Below are 17,466 nucleotides of genomic sequence, written 5' to 3'. Positions count from 1 at the left end.
TGACTGGTTTAAGTAACAACAGGTCGGTAACATGACCGGTTTAACTGGCTACAGGTCGGTAACATGACTGGTTTAACTAGCAACTGGTCGGTAACATGACCGGTTTAACTGGCTACAGGTCGGTAACATGACTTGTTTAACTAGCAACAGGTCGGTAACATGACCGGTTTAACTGGCTACAGGTCGGTAACATGACTTGTTTAACTAGCAACAGGTCGGTAACATGACCGGTTTAACTGGCTACAGGTCGGTAACATGACTTGTTTAACTAGCTACAGGTCGGTAACATGACCGGTTTAACTGGCTACAGGTCGGTAACATGACTGGTTTAAGTAACAACAGGTCGGTAACATGACAGGTTTAACTGGCTACAGGTCGGTAACATGACTGGTTTAACTAGCAACAGGTCGGTAACATGACCGGTTTAACTGGCTACAGGTCGGTAACATGACAGGTTTAACTAGCAACAGGTCGGTAACATGACCGGTTTAACTTGCTACAGGTCGGTAACATGACTTGTTTAACTGGCTACAGGTCGGTAACATGACCGGTTTAACTAGCAACAGGTCGGTAACATGACCGGTTTAACTGGCTACAGGTCGGCAACATGACTGGTTTAACTAGCAACAGGTCGGTAACATGACCGGTTTAACTGGCTACAGGTCGGTAACATGACTTGTTTAACTGGCAACAGGTCGGTAACATGACCGGTTTAACTGGCTACAGGTCGGTAACATGACTTGTTTAACTGGCAACAGGTCGGTAACATGACCGGTTTAACTGGCTACAGGTCGGTAACATGACCGGTTTAACTCGCTACAGGTCGGTTAGATGACAGGTTTAACTGGCTACAGGTCGGTAACATGACTGGTTTAACTGGCTACAGGTCGGTAACATGACTTGTTTAACTGGCAACAGGTCGGTAACATGACCGGTTTAACTGGCAACAGGTCGGTAACATGACCGGTTTAACTGGCAACAGGTCGGTAACATGACCGGTTTAACTGGCTACAGGTCGGTAACATGACCGGTTTAACTGTAAACAAGTCAGTAACATGACCGGTTTAACTGGCTACAGGTCGGTTAGATGACAGGTTTAACTGGCTACAGGTCGGTAACATGATCGGTTTAACTGGCTACAGGTCGGTAACATGACCGGTTTAACTGGCTACAGGTTGGTAACATGACTGGTTTAACTAGCAACAGGTCGGTATCATGACCGGTTTACCTGGCAAGAGGCCGGTAACATGACCAGTATAACTGGCAACAGGTCGATAACATGACCGGTTTAACTGGCTACAGGTCGGTAACATGATCGGTTTACCTGGCTACAGGTTGGTAACATAACTGGTTTAACTGGCTACAGGTCGGTAACATGACCGGTTTAACTGGCAACTGGTCGGTAACATGACCGGTTTAACTGGCAGCTGGTCGGTAACATGACTGGTTTAACTGGCAACATGTCGGTAACATGACCGGTTTAACTGGCTACAGGTCGGTAACATGACCGGTTTAACTGGCAGCTGGTCGGTAACATGACCGGTTTAACTGGCTACAGGTCGGTTAGATGACCGGTTTAACTGGAAACAAGTTGGTAACATGACCCGTTTAACTAGCAACAGGTCGGTAACATGACTTGTTTAACTAGCAACAGGTCGGTAACATGACCGGTTTAACTGGCTACAGGTCGGTAACATGACCCGTTTAACTGGCTACAGGTCGGTAACATGACTTGTTTAACTGGCAACAGGTCGGTAACATGACCGGTTTAACTGGCTACAGGTCGGTAACATGACTTGTATAACTAGCAACAGGTCGGTAACATGACCGGTTTAACTAGCAACAGGTCGGTAACATGACTTGTTTAACTGGCTACACATCGGTAACATGATTTGTTTAACTAGCAACAGGTCGGTAACATGACTTGTTTAACTGGCTACAGGTCGGTAACATGACCGGTATAACTAGCAACAGGTCGGTAACATGACCGGTTTAACTGGCTACAGGTCGGTAACATGACTTGTTTAACTAGCAACAGGTCGGTAACATGACCGGTTTAACTGGCTACAGGTCGGTAACATGACCGGTTTAACTAGCAACAGGTCGGTAACATGACCGGTTTAACTGGCTACAGGTCGGCAACATGACTTGTTTAACTAGCAACAGGTCGGTAACATGACCGGTTTAACTGGCTACAGGTCGGTAACATGACTTGTTTAACTAGCAACAGGTCGGTAACATGACCGGTTTAACTGGCTACAGGTCGGTAACATGACTTGTTTAACTGGCAACAGGTCGGTAACATGACCGGTTTAACTGGCTACAGGTCGGTAACATGACTGGTTTAACTAACAACAGGTCGGTAACAGGACAGGTTTAACTGGCTACAGGTCGGTAACATGACTGGTTTAACTAGCAACAGGTCGGTAACATGACCGGTTTAACTGGCTACAGGTCGGTAACATGACTTGTTTAACTGGCTACAGGTCGGTAACATGACCGGTTTAACTGGCTACAGGTCGGTAACATGACTTGTTTAACTGGCTACAGGTCGGTAACATGACCGGTTTAACTAGCAACAGGTCGGTAACATGACCGGTTTAACTGGCTACAGGTCGGCAACATGACTGGTTTAACTAGCAACAGGTCGGTAACATGACCGGTTTAACTGGCTACAGGTCGGTAACATGACTTGTTTAACTGGCTACAGGTCGGTAACATGACCGGTTTAACTGGCTACAGGTCGGTAACATGACTTGTTTAACTGGCAACAGGTCGGTAACATGACCGGTTTAACTGGCTACAGGTCGGTAACATGACCGGTTTAACTCGCTACAGGTCGGTTAGATGACAGGTTTAACTGGCTACAGGTCGGTAACATGACTGGTTTAACTGGCTACAGGTCGGTAACATCTCTTGTTTAACTGGCAACAGGTCGGTAACATGACCGGTTTAACTGGCAACAGGTCGGTAACATGACTTGTTTAACTAGCAACAGGTCGGTAACATGACCGGTTTAACTGGCAACAGGTCGGTAACATGACCGGTTTAACTGGCTACAGGTCGGTAACATGACCGGTTTAACTGGCAGCTGGTCGGTAACATGACCGGTGTAACTGGCTACAGGTCGGTTAGATGACAGGTTTAACTGGAAACAAGTTGGTAACATGACCCGTTTAACTAGCAACAGGTCGGTAACATGACCAGTTTAACTGGCTACAGGTCGGTAACATGACCGGTTTAACTGGCTACAGGTCGGTTAGATGACAGGTTTAACTGGCTACAGGTCGGTAACATGACTGGTTTAAGTAACAACAGGTCGGTAACATGACCGGTTTAACTGGCTACAGGTCGGTAACATGACTGGTTTAACTAGCAACTGGTCGGTAACATGACCGGTTTAACTGGCTACAGGTCGGTAACATGACTTGTTTAACTAGCAACAGGTCGGTAACATGACCGGTTTAACTGGCTACAGGTCGGTAACATGACTTGTTATACTAGCAACAGGTCGGTAACATGACCGGTTTAACTGGCTACAGGTCGGTAACATGACTTGTTTAACTAGCTACAGGTCGGTAACATGACCGGTTTAACTGGCTACAGGTCGGTAACATGACTGGTTTAAGTAACAACAGGTCGGTAACATGACAGGTTTAACTGGCTACAGGTCGGTAACATGACTGGTTTAACTAGCAACAGGTCGGTAACATGACCGGTTTAACTGGCTACAGGTCGGTAACATGACAGGTTTAACTAGCAACAGGTCGGTAACATGACCGGTTTAACTTGCTACAGGTCGGTAACATGACTTGTTTAACTGGCTACAGGTCGGTAACATGACCGGTTTAACTAGCAACAGGTCGGTAACATGACCGGTTTAACTGGCTACAGGTCGGCAACATGACTGGTTTAACTAGCAACAGGTCGGTAACATGACCGGTTTAACTGGCTACAGGTCGGTAACATGACTTGTTTAACTGGCAACAGGTCGGTAACATGACCGGTTTAACTGGCTACAGGTCGGTAACATGACTTGTTTAACTGGCAACAGGTCGGTAACATGACCGGTTTAACTGGCTACAGGTCGGTAACATGACCGGTTTAACTCGCTACAGGTCGGTTAGATGACAGGTTTAACTGGCTACAGGTCGGTAACATGACTGGTTTAACTGGCTACAGGTCGGTAACATGACTTGTTTAACTGGCAACAGGTCGGTAACATGACCGGTTTAACTGGCAACAGGTCGGTAACATGACCGGTTTAACTGGCAACAGGTCGGTAACATGACCGGTTTAACTGGCTACAGGTCGGTAACATGACCGGTTTAACTGTAAACAAGTCAGTAACATGACCGGTTTAACTGGCTACAGGTCGGTTAGATGACAGGTTTAACTGGCTACAGGTCGGTAACATGATCGGTTTAACTGGCTACAGGTCGGTAACATGACCGGTTTAACTGGCTACAGGTTGGTAACATGACTGGTTTAACTAGCAACAGGTCGGTATCATGACCGGTTTACCTGGCAAGAGGCCGGTAACATGACCAGTATAACTGGCAACAGGTCGATAACATGACCGGTTTAACTGGCTACAGGTCGGTAACATGATCGGTTTACCTGGCTACAGGTTGGTAACATAACTGGTTTAACTGGCTACAGGTCGGTAACATGACCGGTTTAACTGGCAACTGGTCGGTAACATGACCGGTTTAACTGGCAGCTGGTCGGTAACATGACTGGTTTAACTGGCAACATGTCGGTAACATGACCGGTTTAACTGGCTACAGGTCGGTAACATGACCGGTTTAACTGGCAGCTGGTCGGTAACATGACCGGTTTAACTGGCTACAGGTCGGTTAGATGACCGGTTTAACTGGAAACAAGTTGGTAACATGACCCGTTTAACTAGCAACAGGTCGGTAACATGACTTGTTTAACTAGCAACAGGTCGGTAACATGACCGGTTTAACTGGCTACAGGTCGGTAACATGACCCGTTTAACTGGCTACAGGTCGGTAACATGACTTGTTTAACTGGCAACAGGTCGGTAACATGACCGGTTTAACTGGCTACAGGTCGGTAACATGACTTGTATAACTAGCAACAGGTCGGTAACATGACCGGTTTAACTAGCAACAGGTCGGTAACATGACTTGTTTAACTGGCTACACATCGGTAACATGATTTGTTTAACTAGCAACAGGTCGGTAACATGACTTGTTTAACTGGCTACAGGTCGGTAACATGACCGGTATAACTAGCAACAGGTCGGTAACATGACCGGTTTAACTGGCTACAGGTCGGTAACATGACTTGTTTAACTAGCAACAGGTCGGTAACATGACCGGTTTAACTGGCTACAGGTCGGTAACATGACCGGTTTAACTAGCAACAGGTCGGTAACATGACCGGTTTAACTGGCTACAGGTCGGCAACATGACTTGTTTAACTAGCAACAGGTCGGTAACATGACCGGTTTAACTGGCTACAGGTCGGTAACATGACTTGTTTAACTAGCAACAGGTCGGTAACATGACCGGTTTAACTGGCTACAGGTCGGTAACATGACTTGTTTAACTGGCAACAGGTCGGTAACATGACCGGTTTAACTGGCTACAGGTCGGTAACATGACTGGTTTAACTAACAACAGGTCGGTAACAGGACAGGTTTAACTGGCTACAGGTCGGTAACATGACTGGTTTAACTAGCAACAGGTCGGTAACATGACCGGTTTAACTGGCTACAGGTCGGTAACATGACTTGTTTAACTGGCTACAGGTCGGTAACATGACCGGTTTAACTGGCTACAGGTCGGTAACATGACTTGTTTAACTGGCTACAGGTCGGTAACATGACCGGTTTAACTAGCAACAGGTCGGTAACATGACCGGTTTAACTGGCTACAGGTCGGTAACATGACTTGTTTAACTGGCAACAGGTCGGTAACATGACCGGTTTAACTGGCTACAGGTCGGTAACATGACCGGTTTAACTCGCTACAGGTCGGTTAGATGACAGGTTTAACTGGCTACAGGTCGGTAACATGACTGGTTTAACTGGCTACAGGTCGGTAACATGACTTGTTTAACTGGCAACAGGTCGGTAACATGACCGGTTTAACTGGCAACAGGTCGGTAACATGACCGGTTTAACTGGCAACAGGTCGGTAACATGACCGGTTTAACTGGCTACAGGTCGGTAACATGACCGGTTTAACTGTAAACAAGTCAGTAACATGACCGGTTTAACTGGCTACAGGTCGGTTAGATGACAGGTTTAACTGGCTACAGGTCGGTAACATGATCGGTTTAACTGGCTACAGGTCGGTAACATGACCGGTTTAACTGGCTACAGGTTGGTAACATGACTGGTTTAACTAGCAACAGGTCGGTATCATGACCGGTTTACCTGGCAAGAGGCCGGTAACATGACCAGTATAACTGGCAACAGGTCGATAACATGACCGGTTTAACTGGCTACAGGTCGGTAACATGATCGGTTTACCTGGCTACAGGTTGGTAACATAACTGGTTTAACTGGCTACAGGTCGGTAACATGACCGGTTTAACTGGCAACTGGTCGGTAACATGACCGGTTTAACTGGCAGCTGGTCGGTAACATGACTGGTTTAACTGGCAACATGTCGGTAACATGACCGGTTTAACTGGCTACAGGTCGGTAACATGACCGGTTTAACTGGCAGCTGGTCGGTAACATGACCGGTTTAACTGGCTACAGGTCGGTTAGATGACCGGTTTAACTGGAAACAAGTTGGTAACATGACCCGTTTAACTAGCAACAGGTCGGTAACATGACTTGTTTAACTAGCAACAGGTCGGTAACATGACCGGTTTAACTGGCTACAGGTCGGTAACATGACCCGTTTAACTGGCTACAGGTCGGTAACATGACTTGTTTAACTGGCAACAGGTCGGTAACATGACCGGTTTAACTGGCTACAGGTCGGTAACATGACTTGTATAACTAGCAACAGGTCGGTAACATGACCGGTTTAACTAGCAACAGGTCGGTAACATGACTTGTTTAACTGGCTACACATCGGTAACATGATTTGTTTAACTAGCAACAGGTCGGTAACATGACTTGTTTAACTGGCTACAGGTCGGTAACATGACCGGTATAACTAGCAACAGGTCGGTAACATGACCGGTTTAACTGGCTACAGGTCGGTAACATGACTTGTTTAACTAGCAACAGGTCGGTAACATGACCGGTTTAACTGGCTACAGGTCGGTAACATGACCGGTTTAACTAGCAACAGGTCGGTAACATGACCGGTTTAACTGGCTACAGGTCGGCAACATGACTTGTTTAACTAGCAACAGGTCGGTAACATGACCGGTTTAACTGGCTACAGGTCGGTAACATGACTTGTTTAACTAGCAACAGGTCGGTAACATGACCGGTTTAACTGGCTACAGGTCGGTAACATGACTTGTTTAACTGGCAACAGGTCGGTAACATGACCGGTTTAACTGGCTACAGGTCGGTAACATGACTGGTTTAACTAACAACAGGTCGGTAACAGGACAGGTTTAACTGGCTACAGGTCGGTAACATGACTGGTTTAACTAGCAACAGGTCGGTAACATGACCGGTTTAACTGGCTACAGGTCGGTAACATGACTTGTTTAACTGGCTACAGGTCGGTAACATGACCGGTTTAACTGGCTACAGGTCGGTAACATGACTTGTTTAACTGGCTACAGGTCGGTAACATGACCGGTTTAACTAGCAACAGGTCGGTAACATGACCGGTTTAACTGGCTACAGGTCGGCAACATGACTGGTTTAACTAGCAACAGGTCGGTAACATGACCGGTTTAACTGGCTACAGGTCGGTAACATGACTTGTTTCACTGGCTACAGGTCGGTAACATGACCGGTTTAACTGGCTACAGGTCGGTAACATGACTTGTTTAACTGGCAACAGGTCGGTAACATGACCGGTTTAACTGGCTACAGGTCGGTAACATGACCGGTTTAACTCGCTACAGGTCGGTTAGATGACAGGTTTAACTGGCTACAGGTCGGTAACATGACTGGTTTAACTGGCTACAGGTCGGTAACATCTCTTGTTTAACTGGCAACAGGTCGGTAACATGACCGGTTTAACTGGCAACAGGTCGGTAACATGACTTGTTTAACTAGCAACAGGTCGGTAACATGACCGGTTTAACTGGCAACAGGTCGGTAACATGACCGGTTTAACTGGCTACAGGTCGGTAACATGACCGGTTTAACTGGCAGCTGGTCGGTAACATGACCGGTGTAACTGGCTACAGGTCGGTTAGATGACAGGTTTAACTGGAAACAAGTTGGTAACATGACCCGTTTAACTAGCAACAGGTCGGTAACATGACCAGTTTAACTGGCTACAGGTCGGTAACATGACCGGTTTAACTGGCGACAGGTCGGTTAGATGACAGGTTTAACTGGAAACATGTCGGTAACATGACTTGTTTAACTAGCAACAGGTCGGTAACATGACCAGTTTAACTGGCTACAGGTCGGTAACATGACCTGTTTAACTAGCAACAGGTCGGTAACATGACCGGTTTAACTGGCTACAGGTCGGTAACATGACCCGTTTAACTGGCAACAGGTCGGTAACATGACTTGTTTAACTGGCAACAGGTCGGTAACATGACTGGTGTAACTGGCTAGAGGTTGGTAACATGACTGGTTTAACTAGCAACAGGTCGGTAACATGACAAGTTTAACTGGCTACAGGTCGGTAACATGACTTGTTTAACTAGCAACAGGTCGGTAACATGACCGGTTTAACTGGCTACAGGTCGGTAACATGACTTGTTTAACTAGCAACAGGTCGGTAACATGACCGGTTTAACTGGCTACAGGTCGGTAACATGACCCGTTTAACTGGCAACAGGTCGGTAACATGACTTGTTTAACTGGGATCAGGTCGGTAACATGACTGGTTTAACTGGCTACAGGTCGGTAACATGACTGGTTTAACTAGCAACAGGTCGGTAACATGACCGGTTTAACTGGCTACAGGTCTGTAACATGACTTGTTTAACTAGCAACAGGTCAATAACATGACCAGTTTAACTGGCTACAGGTCGGTAACATGACTTGTTTAACTAGCAACAGGTCGGTAACATGACCCGTTTAACTGGCTACAGGTCGGTAACATGACCGGTTTACCTGGCTACAGTTTGGTAACATGACCGGTTCAACTGGCTACAGGTCGGTAACATGACTTGTTACCTGGCAACAGGTCGGTAACATGACTGGTTTAACTAGCAACAGGTCGGTAACATGACCGGTTTAACTGGCTACAGGTCGGTAACATGACTTGTTTAACTAGCAAAAGGTCGGTAACATGACCGGTTTAACTGGCTACAGGTCGGTAACATGACCGGTTTAACTGGCTACAGGTCGGTAACATGACTTGTTTAACTGGCAACAGGTCGGTAACATGACCGGTTTAACTGGCTACAGGTCGGTAACATGACCGGTTTAACTCGCTACAGGTCGGTTAGATGACAGGTTTAACTGGCTACAGGTCGGTAACATGACCGGTTTAACTGGCAACAGGTCGGTAACATGACCGGTTTAACTGGCAACAGGTCGGTAACATGACCGGTTAAACTGGCTACAGGTCGGTAACATGACCGGTTTAACTGGAAACAAGTCAGTAACATGACCGGTTTAACTGGCTACAGGTTGGTAACATGACTGGTTTAACTAGCAACAGGTCGGTAACATGACCGGTTTAACTGGCAAGAGGCCGGTAACATGACCAGTATAACTGGCAACAGGTCAATAACATGACTTGTTTAACTGGCTACAGGTCGGTAACATGACCGGTTTAACTGGCAACAGGTCGGTAACATGACTTGTTTAACTGGCAACAGGTCGGTAACATGACCGGTTTAACTGGCAACAGGTCGGTAACATGACCGGTTTAACTGGCAACAGGTCGGTAACATGACCGGTTTAACTGGCTACAGGTCGGTAACATGACCGGTTTAACTGTAAACAAGTCAGTAACATGACCGGTTTAACTGGCTACAGGTCGGTTAGATGACAGGTTTAACTGGCTACAGGTCGGTAACATGATCGGTTTAACTGGCTACAGGTCGGTAACATGACCGGTTTAACTGGCTACAGGTTGGTAACATGACTGGTTTAACTAGCAACAGGTCGGTAACATGACCGGTTTACCTGGCAAGAGGCCGGTAACATGACCAGTATAACTGGCAACAGGTCGATAACATGACCGGTTTAACTGGCTACAGGTCGGTAACATGATCGGTTTACCTGGCTACAGGTTGGTAACATAACTGGTTTAACTGGCTACAGGTCGGTAACATGACCGGTTTAACTGGCAAATGGTCGGTAACATGACCGGTTTAACTGGCAGCTGGTCTGTAACATGACTGGTTTAACTGGCAACAGGTCGGTAACATGACCGGTTTAACTGGCTACAGGTCGGTAACATGACCGGTTTAACTGGCAGCTGGTCGGTAACATGACCGGTGTAACTGGCTACAGGTCGGTTAGATGAAAGGTTTAACTGGAAACAAGTTGGTAACATGACCCGTTTAACTAGCAACAGGTCGGTAACATGACCAGTTTAACTGGCTACAGGTCGGTAACATGACCGGTTTAACTGGCTACAGGTCGGTTAGATGACAGGTTTAACTGGAAACATGTCGGTAACATGACTTGTTTAACTATCAACAGGTCGGTAACATGACCAGTTTAACTGGCTACAGGTCGGTAACATGACTTGTTTAACTAGCAACAGGTCGGTAACATGACCGGTTTAACTGGCTACAGGTCGGTAACATGACCCGTTTAACTGGCTACAGTTCGGTAACATGACTTGTTTAACTGGCAACAGGTCGGTAACATGACTGGTGTAACTGGCTACAGGTTGGTAACATGACTGGTTTAACTAGCAACAGGTCGGTAACATGACCGGTTTAACTGGCTACAGGTCGGTAACATGACTTGTTTAACTAGCAACAGGTCGGTAACATGACCGGTTTAACTGGCTACAGGTCGGTAACATGACTTGTTTAACTAGCAACAGGTCGGTAACATGACCGGTTTAACTGGCTACAGGTCGGTAACATGACCCGTTTAACTGGCAACAGGTCGGTAACATGACTTGTTTAACTGGGATCAGGTCGGTAACATGACTGGTTTAACTGGCTACAGGTCGGTAACATGACTGGTTTAACTAGCAACAGGTCGGTAACATGACCGGTTTACCTGGCAAGAGGCCGGTAACATGACCAGTATAACTGGCAACAGGTCGATAACATGACCGGTTTAACTGGCTACAGGTCGGTAACATGATCGGTTTACCTGGCTACAGGTTGGTAACATAACTGGTTTAACTGGCTACAGGTCGGTAACATGACCGGTTTAACTGGCAAATGGTCGGTAACATGACCGGTTTAACTGGCAGCTGGTCTGTAACATGACTGGTTTAACTGGCAACAGGTCGGTAACATGACCGGTTTAACTGGCTACAGGTCGGTAACATGACCGGTTTAACTGGCAGCTGGTCGGTAACATGACCGGTGTAACTGGCTACAGGTCGGTTAGATGAAAGGTTTAACTGGAAACAAGTTGGTAACATGACCCGTTTAACTAGCAACAGGTCGGTAACATGACCAGTTTAACTGGCTACAGGTCGGTAACATGACCGGTTTAACTGGCTACAGGTCGGTTAGATGACAGGTTTAACTGGAAACATGTCGGTAACATGACTTGTTTAACTATCAACAGGTCGGTAACATGACCAGTTTAACTGGCTACAGGTCGGTAACATGACTTGTTTAACTAGCAACAGGTCGGTAACATGACCGGTTTAACTGGCTACAGGTCGGTAACATGACCCGTTTAACTGGCTACAGTTCGGTAACATGACTTGTTTAACTGGCAACAGGTCGGTAACATGACTGGTGTAACTGGCTACAGGTTGGTAACATGACTGGTTTAACTAGCAACAGGTCGGTAACATGACCGGTTTAACTGGCTACAGGTCGGTAACATGACTTGTTTAACTAGCAACAGGTCGGTAACATGACCGGTTTAACTGGCTACAGGTCGGTAACATGACTTGTTTAACTAGCAACAGGTCGGTAACATGACCGGTTTAACTGGCTACAGGTCGGTAACATGACCCGTTTAACTGGCAACAGGTCGGTAACATGACTTGTTTAACTGGGATCAGGTCGGTAACATGACTGGTTTAACTGGCTACAGGTCGGTAACATGACTGGTTTAACTAGCAACAGGTCGGTAACATGACCGGTTAAACTGGCTACAGGTCGGTAACATGACCGGTTTAACTCGCTACAGGTCGGTTAGATGACAGGTTTAACTGGCTACAGGTTGGTAACATGACTGGTTTAACTAGCAACAGGTCGGTAACATGACCGGTTTAACTGGCTACAGGTCGGTAACATGACTTGTTTAACTAGCAACAGGTCGGTAACATGACCGGTTTAACTGGCTACAGGTCGGTAACATGACTTGTTTAACTAGCAACAGGTCGGTAACATGACCGGTTTAACTGGCTACAGGTCGGTAACATGACCCGTTTAACTGGCAACAGGTCGGTAACATGACTTGTTTAACTGGGATCAGGTCGGTAACATGACTGGTTTAACTGGCTACAGGTCGGTAACATGACTGGTTAACTAGCAACAGGTCGGTAACATGACCGGTTCAACTGGCTACAGGTCGGTAACATGACTTGTTTAACTGGCAACAGGTCGGTAACATGACTGGTTTAACTGGCTACAGGTCGGTAACATGACTGGTTTAACTAGCAACAGGTCGGTAACATGACCGGTTTAACTGGCTACAGGTCTGTAACATGACTTGTTTAACTAGCAACAGGTCAATAACATGACCAGTTTAACTGGCTACAGGTCGGTACCATGACTTGTTTAACTAGCAACAGGTCGGTAACATGACCCGTTTAACTGGCTACAGGTCGGTAACATGACCGGTTTACCTGGCTACAGTTTGGTAACATGACCGGTTCAACTGGCTACAGGTCGGTTAGATGACAGGTTTAACTGGCTACAGGTCGGTAACATGACTGGTTTAACTGGCTACAGGTCGGTAACATGACTTGTTTAACTGGCTACAGGTCGGTAACATGACCGGTTTAACTGGCAACAGGTCGGTAACATGACCGGTTAAACTGGCAACAGGTCGGTAACATGACCGGTTTAACTGGAAACAAGTCAGTAACATGACCGGTTTAACTGGCTACAGGTTGGTAACATGACTGGTTTAACTAGCAACAGGTCGGTAACATGACCGGTTTAACTGGCAAGAGGCCGGTAACATGACCAGTATAACTGGCAACAGGTCGATAACATGACTTGTTTAACTGGCTACAGGTCGGTAACATGACCGGTTTAACTGGCAACAGGTCGGTAACATGACTTGTTTAACTGGCAACAGGTCGGTAACATGACCGGTTTAACTGGCAACAGGTCGGTAACATGACCGGTTTAACTGGCAACAGGTCGGTAACATGACCGGTTTAACTGGCTACAGGTCGGTAACATGACCGGTTTAACTGTAAACAAGTCAGTAACATGACCGGTTTAACTGGCTACAGGTCGGTTAGATGACAGGTTTAACTGGCTACAGGTCGGTAACATGATCGGTTTAACTGGCTACAGGTCGGTAACATGACCGGTTTAACTGGCTACAGGTTGGTAACATGACCGGTTTAACTGGCTACAGGTTGGTAACATGACTGGTTTAACTAGCAACAGGTCGGTAACATGACCGGTTTACCTGGCAAGAGGCCGGTAACATGACCAGTATAACTGGCAACAGGTCGATAACATGACCGGTTTAACTGGCTACAGGTCGGTAACATGATCGGTTTACCTGGCTACAGGTTGGTAACATAACTGGTTTAACTGACTACAGGTCGGTAACATGACCGGTTTAACTGGCAATTGGTCGGTAACATGACCGGTTTAACTGGCAGCTGGTCGGTAACATGACTGGTTTAACTGGCAACAGGTCGGTAACATGACCGGTTTAACTGGCTACAGGTCGGTAACATGACCGGTTTAACTGGCAGCTGGTCGGTAACATGACCGGTGTAACTGGCTACAGGTCGGTTAGATGACAGGTTTAACTGGAAACAAGTTGGTAACATGACCCGTTTAACTAGCAACAGGTCGGTAACATGACCAGTTTAACTGGCTACAGGTCGGTAACATGACCGGTTTAACTGGCTACAGGTCGGTTAGATGACAGGTTTAACTGGAAACATGTCGGTAACATGACTTGTTTAACTAGCAACAGGTCGGTAACATGACCAGTTTAACTGGCAACAGGTCGGTAACATGACCGGTTTAACTGGCAACAGGTCGGTAACATGACCGGTTTAACTGGCTACAGGTCGGTAACATGACCGGTTTAACTGGCAGCTGGTCGGTAACATGACCGGTGTAACTGGCTACAGGTCGGTTAGATGACAGGTTTAACTGGAAACAAGTTGGTAACATGACCCGTTTAACTAGCAACAGGTCGGTAACATGACCAGTTTAACTGCCTACAGGTCGGTAACATGACCGGTTTAACTGGCTACAGGTCGGTTAGATGACAGGTTTAACTGGAAACATGTCGGTAACATGACTTGTTTAACTAGCAACAGGTCGGTAACATGACCAGTTTAACTGGCTACAGGTCGGTAACATGACTTGTTTAACTAGCAACAGGTCGGTAACATGACTTGTTTAACTGGCAACAGGTCGGTAACATGACTGGTGTAACTGGCTACAGGTTGGTAACATGACCGGTTTAACTGGCAACTGGTCGGTAACATGACCGGTGTAACTGGCTACAGGTCGGTTAGATGAAAGGTTTAACTGGAAACAAGTTGGTAACATGACCCGTTTAACTAGCAACAGGTCGGTAACATGACCAGTTTAACTGGCTACAGGTTGGTAACATGACCGGTTTAACTGGCTACAGGTCGGTTAGATGACAGGTTTAACTGGAAACATGTCGGTAACATGACTTGTTTAACTAGCAACAGGTCGGTAACATGACCAGTTTAACTGGCTACAGGTCGGTAACATGACTTGTTTAACTAGCAACAGGTCGGTAACATGACTGGTTTAACTGGCTACAGGTCGGTAACATGACCCGTTTAACTGGCTACAGTTCGGTAACATGACTTGTTTAACTGGCAACAGGTCGGTAACATGACTGGTGTAACTGGCTACAGGTTGGTAACATGACTGGTTTAACTAGCAACAGGTCGGTAACATGACCGGTTTAACTGGCTACAGGTCGGTAACATGACTTGTTTAACTAGCAACAGGTCGGTAACATGACCGGTTTAACTGGCTACAGGTCGGTAACATGACTTGTTTAACTAGCAACAGGTCGGTAACATGACCGGTTTAACTGGCTACAGGTCGGTAACATGACCCGTTTAACTGGCAACAGGTCGGTAACATGACTTGTTTAACTGGGATCAGGTCGGTAACATGACTGGTTTAACTGGCTACAGGTCGGTAACATGACTGGTTTAACTAGCAACAGGTCGGTAACATGACCGGTTTAACTGGCTACAGGTCTGTAACATGACTTGTTTAACTAGCAACAGGTCAATAACATGACCAGTTTAACTGGCTACAGGTCGGTACCATGACTTGTTTAACTAGCAACAGGTCGGTAACATGACCCGTTTAACTGGCTACAGGTCGGTAACATGACCGGTTTACCTGGCTACAGTTTGGTAACATGACCGGTTCAACTGGCTACAGGTCGGTAACATGACTTGTTTAACTGGCAACAGGTCGGTAACATGACTGGTTTAACTAGCAACAGGTCGGTAACATGACCGGTTTAACTGGCTACAGGTCGGTAACATGACTTGTTTAACTAGCAACAGGTCGGTAACATGACCGGTTTAACTGGCTACAGGTCGGTAACATGACTGGTTTAACTGGCTACAGGTCGGTAACATGACTTGTTTAACTGGCTACAGGTCGGTAACATGACCGGTTTAACTGGCTACAGGTCGGTAACATGACTTGTTTAACTGGCAACAGGTCGGTAACATGACCGGTTTAACTGGCTACAGGTCGGTAACATGACCGGTTTAACTCGCTACAGGTCGGTTAGATGACAGGTTTAACTGGCTACAGGTCGGTAACATGACTGGTTTAACTGGCTACAGGTCGGTAACATGACTTGTTTAACTGGCTACAGGTCGGTAACATGACCGGTTTAACTGGCAACAGGTCGGTAACATGACCGGTTAAACTGGCAACAGGTCGGTAACATGACCGGTTTAACTGGAAACAAGTCAGTAACATGACCGGTTTAACTGGCTACAGGTTGGTAACATGACTGGTTTAACTAGCAACAGGTCGGTAACATGACCGGTTTAACTGGCAAGAGGCCGGTAACATGACCAGTATAACTGGCAACAGGTCGATAACATGACTTGTTTAACTGGCTACAGGTCGGTAACATGACCGGTTTAACTGGCAACAGGTCGGTAACATGACTTGTTTAACTGGCAACAGGTCGGTAACATGACCGGTTTAACTGGCAACAGGTCGGTAACATGACCGGTTTAACTGGCAACAGGTCGGTAACATGACCGGTTTAACTGGCTACAGGTCGGTAACATAACCGGTTTAACTGTAAACAAGTCAGTAACATGACCGGTTTAACTGGCTACAGGTCGGTTAGATGACAGGTTTAACTGGCTACAGGTCGGTAACATGATCGGTTTAACTGGCTACAGGTCGGTAACATGACCGGTTTAACTGGCTACAGGTTGGTAACATGACTGGTTTAACTAGCAACAGGTCGGTAACATGACCGGTTTACCTGGCAAGAGGCCGGTAACATGACCAGTATAACTGGCAACAGGTCGATAACATGACCGGTTTAACTGGCTACAGGTCGGTAACATGATCGGTTTACCTGGCTACAGGTTGGTAACATAACTGGTTTAACTGGCTACAGGTCGGTAACATGACCGGTTTAACTGGCAATTGGTCGGTAACATGACCGGTTTAACTGGCAGCTGGTCAGTAACATGACTGGTTTAACTGGCAACAGGTCGGTAACATGACCGGTTTAACTGGCTACAGGTCGGTAACATGACCGGTTTAACTGGCAGCTGGTCGGTAACATGACCGGTGTAACTGGCTACAGGTCGGTTAGATGACAGGTTTAACTGGAAACAAGTTGGTAACATGACCCGTTTAACTAGCAACAGGTCGGTAACATGACCAGTTTAACTGGCTACAGGTCGGTAACATGACCGGTTTAACTGGCTACAGGTCGGTTAGATGACAGGTTTAACTGGAAACATGTCGGTAACATGACTTGTTTAACTAGCAACAGGTCGGTAACATGACCAGTTTAACTGGCAACAGGTCGGT

The sequence above is a fragment of the Telmatherina bonti genome, assembly GCF_933228915.1.
Source record: "Telmatherina bonti genome assembly, chromosome: 19".
Classification (NCBI taxonomy): domain Eukaryota; kingdom Metazoa; phylum Chordata; class Actinopteri; order Atheriniformes; family Telmatherinidae; genus Telmatherina; species Telmatherina bonti.
This window is presented reverse-complemented; position numbering follows the sequence as displayed.